This window comes from Hylobates moloch, unplaced genomic scaffold (assembly GCF_009828535.3).
Source record: "Hylobates moloch isolate HMO894 unplaced genomic scaffold, HMol_V3 SCAFFOLD_3488, whole genome shotgun sequence".
Classification (NCBI taxonomy): domain Eukaryota; kingdom Metazoa; phylum Chordata; class Mammalia; order Primates; family Hylobatidae; genus Hylobates; species Hylobates moloch.
Window position 1 is genome coordinate 1 of NW_026655763.1, and position 6,596 is coordinate 6,596.

The 6,596-nt window shown below is 40.1% G+C and overlaps 1 long non-coding RNA gene across 1 annotated transcript; it reads left to right on the forward strand.

The window, feature by feature from the left end:
* LOC116465170 (uncharacterized) lies at nt 1-2,452 on the forward strand. Its single transcript, XR_004247125.1, has 2 exons — nt 1-1,755; nt 2,072-2,452. It is a non-coding gene; the product is annotated as an uncharacterized LOC116465170 (long non-coding RNA).
* The last annotated feature ends 4,144 nt before the right edge of the window (nt 2,453-6,596 follow it).

Below are 6,596 nucleotides of genomic sequence, written 5' to 3' on the forward strand. Positions count from 1 at the left end.
GACATCATGTGAAACTTGTAAATTAACCTAAAAATTGAAGTAGTACAGAAAGTTCCCATATACCCTCCCCACTCAGTATCTTTTTTGTGATCACATCTTACATGAACGTGGTGCATTTGTTATAGTGGTTGAAGCAATAGTGATATCTTCTTCTTAATGAAAGTCTAGAGTTTGCATTAAGGCTCACCCTGTGTTGTTCAACCTATGGATTTTGACAAACTCATAATGTCATTCATCACCCAGACAGAAGAGTTTCACATCCAAAACATCCAAAACATGACCAATGCTGAACCTATTAACCCCTTTCTTCTTTTCCTAGGACCCCTGACTACTATAGATCATTTATTTTATTGCCTCTATAGATTTTCTTTCCCAAAATTCTATAGAATTGGAATCATAAAGTATGCAGCCACTTAGGACTAACTGATTTCACTTAGCAACATACATGCAAGATTTCATATCTTTTTGTAGCTTAACAGCGTACTAATTTTTATCAGTGAATCATATTCCATTGGGTCATGTAATGGTGTGGGTTGGTCCACTCACCACCTGAAGAGCATCTCAGCTGCTTCCAGTTCAGGCAATGACGAATACAGCTGCTCTCATTCTTGTGCAGATTTTGCAATGGGTGTAATTTTAAAATTTAACTGGGTAAATGTTTAGAATTTTAATCAGTTGTTTGTATAATAACACTATGTTTCCCTTTATAAGAATTAGGTAGAATTCAGTAAAATCTACTGGGCATTTTTTAAAAAGTTATTGTTGATTTAATTTCTATCATAGATATAAGCCTGCTCAGATTATCTGTCTCCTTTGAGTAGTTATGGTTTCTGCCTTTGAAGGAATTTTGCTGTCAGATTTGTGAGCATAGATTTATTCTAAGTATTCCTTTATTATCTTCTTCATATTCTGGGATCAGCAGGAATGATTCCTCTTTTTATTTATATTATTTATAAATTGTGTCTTCTATCTTTTCTTCGTAGTTATCCTGGCTGGAGGCTTATCAATTCTGTTTATCTTTTCTAAGAAGCAGCTTTTGGTTTTGTTTAGTTCTCTGTTTATTTTATTATTTCTATTATAATGAATATATTTTTTTCTTTGTTAATGTTGGGTTTACATTACACAATACTTTTTTCTCTTGTTTCCCAAGGTGGAAGGTAAGAAAACTGAATTAAGATTGTTTTTAGTTTCTAGATAGCATTGTGAATGGAACTGATGTCACAGAAGTGTGCATTTAATAATCAAAATAATACATATTGTGTATTTTTCACCACACTAACGATTTAAAATCCAGTAATATAGATGGTAAGTGCAGAAGGAGCATATGTAGATTCAGGAACGTTAAACACTGCAGCTTTTTTTTAAAAGAGGATATTTACCAGGCCTCTTTCTGTGAGGAGACCCTATCCTGGAGTGATGCGTGCATTTGTGTGCTGCCTGGGTGAACACTGCCTACTTCACAGTGATGAGGGTGGCTTAGCCAGAGATCCAAGGCTCTGTCCCCCAGGGCTCTCCTGGTGGTCTCCTTTGCCTTCCTTCACCACCAAAGAGGGTGGCCCAGCAGCAGCTCAGCCCGTGCTCTCACCCATCTCCTCCGCACATGCCTGTCCTTGTCCTCAGCACCCAAGGCTGCCAGAGGTCCTTCAGCAGCTCCTGTGGCTGACAGTGACTCTATGTTTCCTAGATTTCAGGGACCACCTGGCAGGGGAGCAGACCAGAGGGACTTCCTTGGAATAGGCTGTGGCTCTTCACAAGGTAAAGTCTTCTTTCTTTGTCTGAGATGGCAATTTTATTTCTTTAGGTTTCTATTTCATTTGAACTAAGATATGCAAATCTTACCATGGACATTGTAGATGAGTTACAGAATTTCTTGGTGGGCAAATGTATGTGAGAGCCCATTACCAAATTGGAACTTGGTCCAGATGGCACTCATAGATGAGAGCTTCAGTGACAAACTGCATGGCAGAGAGCATTTTCATCAGGAGAAATGTGTTCTTTGTGAAAGTAGTGTTGACTGTGCAACCAAAATCATTTTGAAAATCTTACACAAAACTCTTGGGCCTTTCCACAGGTGTCTTCTATGCTTTATTTGGGAGCCATTGCCTTGAGCGCTATTTCCCAGATGGTTTTCTAATGTCACCAACTGAAGAAAAGACCCATGCACACAGGACACAGCATGATCTGATGCTCACAGCATTTTCCTTCCTCTCTGAAAACAGACTCAGCGATTCTGTCAAGTGGTACTTACTCTGAGGTCACCCGTTTGCTAAGGAAAAATCTTAGCATTGAGAAAGGTGACACTTTCCTCCCTGCTTTTGCTGGAGAGACACTTTGGTTATGAGTTATTTCTAGCATAACACAGTTTATTTCAGAAGTCCAGCTCAATAGCAGACCAACGCATGAACAACACACGAAAATTTATGTTGAGAAAATATATATTGTATGTCTGCTTTAACTGTGGGTTCTTGATTAATACAAAACTGGTTGATGAAGGTTGTTTCCTTCAGGAAAATGCAAATCTAGTGGAGGGACAAAACTCACAGAAACAGTATTTCATCATAGCCACCATGAGGCAGTATATTATGAAGCAAGTCAGTGATGAGTGACTGGCAGGCTGGTCTGTCATTGAAACTACACTCTGTTTCCAGCTTCTGTTGCTTCTGCTGTCTCTCTCCTAACATCTGCATATTCTTCCACTTTGTGGTGGAGGAAGCATTAGGACTGATATAGGGGATTTCCAGTGAGTGTATAATTCAGTGCAGAATTAGGAATATATTCCATGGTTAGGAGCTGGAGAAAGTAAGAAATAAAAATAGACCTTGAAGAATGGGTAGGATTTTCAAAATCAGAGATAAAGAAGCAAGAAAGAGAATTCACTTTTTCAAGTTTCTAAGCAATCATATATATATATATATATATACACACACACACATATATATTTACATGCATAGACATTTTGCTGGTTTCTGTCTTACTAATGTATACTACACTGTGTCTAATCACTCTGAGGGCTGGTATTTTGGGTCTGTTTCAGACACTCAGGAATCATTTGTTCAGCTTGTTCTATATGCCGGAAACTGTTGCAGGGATGGATATATGCAGTCCTTGTCCCAAAGCAGCTTATGACTCCAAGAGCGAGGCATAGAATATGAACACGTGTCTTAGGGTTACTTCTAGGGGTAAGAATGAGTTCTGTGGCCAGATGCGTACAGGAAGTGGGGAGAGGGAGAATGAGATGCAAACTATCCAGGCAGGAGGCATTGCAGTAATCAAAGTGAACTATGACAGAAGCCTGGGCTGATGTAGAAAAAAACAAGCTTTGTCATAAGTGGAATGATCAGAGAAGTCTTAGAAGGCTGTATTGCAGCCACAGTTCTGATGGGCTACCAATCAGAAGAAGAGGGAAACGAGAATTCTTCTTGGCTTGATTACCTGAGTAAAGGATCTAACCATTCCCAGACAGGCGGCCCACAAGAGAGAAGCAGGTTAGAAGGAAATACCACGAGTTGTGTTTTGGTCATGTTAGGTAGAGGACATTTGAATGCAGAGTAAGTCAAACTCTTAGGGCAGGGGAGTCAAGAATGCTCCATTGCAGTGGTGTCAGCAAAATGGCGGGGAAGGCAGCTCTAAGCTCCCATCCTTCCATAGGAATGTTAAATAAACAACCAGACACTGTCAGAACCAACTTTGTCAGAACCGGCAAAATAATCAAAGGTGTACGGCAACCAAAAGAATGCTGGATCAACACAAAGGCAACTTAAAAATGATATGAAAGCTGTGTGGCATTTTTGCTTGTCCCACAAGTCCAGCTTGGTGATAGTCTTGAAGACGGCAGGCTGGATTCCCAGGCTGGGACCCTTATCCCTTGTTCCAGAGAGCAGAGCAGATCTGATTCACAAATGATTGTGCTTGTCTGTTTTAATCTTTCCAGAGGCTGCCTGAACATGGTATTCAACATCTCTGTTTTACCTGACCCAGAAACCATTCTGCTAGGAAAAACAGTGGGCATTGCTTGAAAACAGTGTTCTGTGGTTGAAAAACCCACAGCACCTTGGGCTGGTGGGAATGTAAAATGGCGCCTCTTCTGGATCATCGTTTGGCAGTTTCTCAAAAGGTCAAACATAGAATCACTATTTGATCCAACAGTTCCACTTCTAGGTATATCCCCGAAAGAATTGAAAACAGGGACGCAAACATACGCTTGTACACTAATGTTTATAGAAAAAATATTCGCAATAACCAAAAGGCAGAAACAACCCGTGTCCAATAACAGAAGAATTAATAAACAGTGTGATATAAACATAAATGGAATATCTAGCCATGAAAAGGAATTAAGTATTGGTACATACCGCAACATGGATGAATCTTGAAAACATTTTGCTAAATGAAATGTCAGACAGAGAACACATTTTGATGCTTTCACTTACATTAAGTACCTAGAACAGGCAGTTATAGAGATAAAAGGTAAATTACAGCTTGGGGCTGAAGGAAGGGTGAAATTATAAGTTATTGCTTAATGGGTACGGAGTTTTAAGTTGATGAAATATTTTGGAGATAGTTTGTGGTGATGGTTGCAAACCACGTAAATGTCATTGATACCATTGATTTGTACACTTAAATGGCTGAAATTACAAATTTTATGCACACAACCCTGACATATTGCCAGGATTAAAAAAACAGTAACAAAAATAGTGAAATAAGGAAGAATGATTTCCTAGACAAGCACAAAAATCCCTTGTAAGATAACTCTTCAATACCCCTTCCAAAATGATGCAAAATTAAGCTACTTTTACATTTTTAAAAGAAAATGCATGTAATCTTAACATCAAAACTCTTAATTAAAAGTAAGCATTTCTGATCGGAGTGTAAATTAGTTCAACCATTATGGAAGACAGTGTGACAATTCCCCAAAGACCTAGAACCAGAAATAACATTTGACCCAGCAATCCCATTACTGGGTATATACCCAAAGGAATATAAATCTTTCTCTTATAAAGATATATGCAGGTGTATGTTCATGGCAGAACTATTCACAATAGCAAGACATGGAATCAACCCAAATGCCCATCAGTGACAGATGAGATAAAGAAAATGTGGTACCTATACACCATGGACTACTATGCAGCCATTTGCAGGGACACGGATGGCATTGGAAGCCGTTATCCTCAGCAACTAATGCAGTAACAGAAAACCAAACACCGCATGTTCTCACTTATAAGTGGGAACTGAATGATGAGAACACATGGACATATGGGGGGGAACAACACACACTGGGTCCTGTCAGGAGAGGGGGCAAGGGAGAGCATCAGGAAGAATAGCTAATGGATGCTGGGCTTAATACCTAGGTGATGGGATGATCTGTGCAGCAGACCAACCCGGCACACATTGACCTATGTACCCTGCACATCCTGTACATTTGTACCCCTGAACTTAAAAGTTGAAGAAAAAAGGCCGGGCACGGTGGCTCATGCCTGTAATCCCAGCACTTTAGGAGGCCTAAGCAGGCAGATCATGAGGTCCGGAGATCGAGACCATCCTGGCTAATGTGGTGAAACCCCGTCTCTACTAAAAAGAAAAATACAAAAAATTAGCCAGGCGTGCTGGCGGGCGCCTGTAGTCCCAGCTACTCAGGAGGCTGAGGCAGGAGAACAGCGTGAACCTGGGAGGCGGAGCTTGCAGTGAGCCGAGATCGCACCACTGCACTCCAGCCTGGGCGACAGAGCGAGACTCCGTCTGAAAAAAAAAATTTTTTTTGAAGAAAAAAAGTAAGCCTTTAATAAAGCTTTTAAAGAGATATTTTAAAATAAAGGAAATTTTTTTTTTCAAACAAAATATAACAATAACAGCAAGCTCCCTAATCTCTTTCCTGGGCATCTCCGACCTGAGAGTCCTGCTGAACCCCCAGCTGCTCCCCCAGGCCACCCCACAGCCCCCTTAACACTCCAGCCTGCCCGTCATGTGCAGAAGGAGCTGCTCAACCAGTCCTGGGGTCTTTCTCAGCCCCTTCCAATTCTCTTTCTCACCTTTGGCCTAACCAGCAACTCTGAATCCTGGAATGGGTTGGGTAGAAAGCTGTGCTTGCTCACAAGTTACTGTTTCTGACCCTGTCACAAATGTTTGTTCATTATGTAAATGTTCTATGACTGCTTACTTGCTCAATCAGGCTGTCTATAGATAAAGAAAAAGGCCCATCTCCCAGTTCTGATTTGTGTGCAAAACTCCCAATATGGAAACTGGTAACTGCTTAAAGATTAATATACAGCACTGTCATTTATTTTATTATGCAATCTTTATTTTTCTAGAACTTTGAGAAGATAACACATAAGTTCATATTAACATATAATCATTTGGCACAGCTTCCTGGGAGGGATAATAAGAAAAACATGCTTTGGAGGAAAACTCACCTCAGGACACAGAAATGCATGGCTGTGCATAATAACAATAAAAATGTAATCCCCAAACAAGTCTTAATGTTTATATTTACCTGATCTTTCAGAAAAGGTTTAATGTATATAAATGCACACAACATACAACAAGATAATTCGGGGAGGAGCATGGAATGTGGAGAAGAAGACAGTAGGAGAGATCAAATAAAG